The sequence below is a fragment of the Helianthus annuus genome, chromosome 12 (genome assembly GCF_002127325.2).
Source record: "Helianthus annuus cultivar XRQ/B chromosome 12, HanXRQr2.0-SUNRISE, whole genome shotgun sequence".
Classification (NCBI taxonomy): domain Eukaryota; kingdom Viridiplantae; phylum Streptophyta; class Magnoliopsida; order Asterales; family Asteraceae; genus Helianthus; species Helianthus annuus.
Genome location: NC_035444.2, coordinates 34039016 through 34039977, shown reverse-complemented (window position 1 = coordinate 34039977; position 962 = coordinate 34039016). Strand labels below are relative to the sequence as shown.

Sequence of the window (962 nt, the reverse complement as noted above, 5' to 3'; positions counted from 1 at the left end):
TGGGCTTGTAAAGAAGTGCTTTCATCGACCTTATGGGCGCCCGGGGCAATAGATTTATTGCCTCGGGGGGTGTGCCATTGAAAATTGGTTTGAGCAATTTCCTCAATTTGGTTATATATTTCATGCGGGCGTCGATTACCTAAAAGTCCCCCGGAGCTAGAATCAAGTGTCTGCCTTGTATGTGGCAACAATCCATTATAGAAAGTGGATACTTGTTGCCATATCGCAAGGCCGTGATGTGGACACTTGCGTAATAACCTCCTTGAACCTTTCCCAAGTTTCATATAAGGATTCCCCGTCCTCTTGTGAATATGTATTAATTTCAGTCATTAATTTAGCCGTTTTAGCGGGAGGGAAATACTTATATAGAAATTTTTGGGCTAGTTCATCCCAGGTGTTTACCGATCCAGCTGGGAGGGCGTTGAGCCAAGCTTTCGCTCGGTCTTTTAATGAGAAAGGAAACATTCGGAGGGATGGCGTCATTTGATGCTCCACTGATCCGAAAGGTATCACTTATTTCTAAGAAATAGTAATATGTAGATGGGGATCCTCGTCCGCAAGGCCATGGAAAGTTGCGGAGTTTTGGAGCATTTGTATTAAGTGCGGTCGAAGTTCGAAGTTATTTGCTTCGACATTCGGTGCATTGATAGCAGCGCCTAGGTTACCTACGGTGGGTCGTAGGTAATCCATGAGGGTACGTTGGTCCGCCATTGGAGGTAGATCACCCGAAACTTTCTCTTGGTTTTTAGCTTTTAGTCTTTTTCTGAGAAAGCATTCGGGTTCTTCTAGAGGTTCTTTTATATCCCTATTAGAATTGGAGCTCATACACTATGTAAGATTGGCGTCTGGTTCCAAGTCCTGCAATAAAAACAGAAAAGAATGCTGGTCAGAAAGTTCACCACGGCCCCGTGTTCAGCGAACACGGCCCGTGGTCGGAGTTACAGTGATTGTTTTCCAGATCC

The 962-nt window shown here is 44.8% G+C and overlaps 1 non-coding gene across 1 annotated transcript; it reads left to right on the top strand.

Moving 5' to 3' along the window:
• Positions 1-228: 228 nt before the first annotated feature.
• LOC118485237 lies at positions 229-336 on the top strand. The gene has a single exon (XR_004875542.1). It is a non-coding gene; the product is annotated as a small nucleolar RNA R71 (small nucleolar RNA).
• Positions 337-962: the final 626 nt, after the last annotated feature.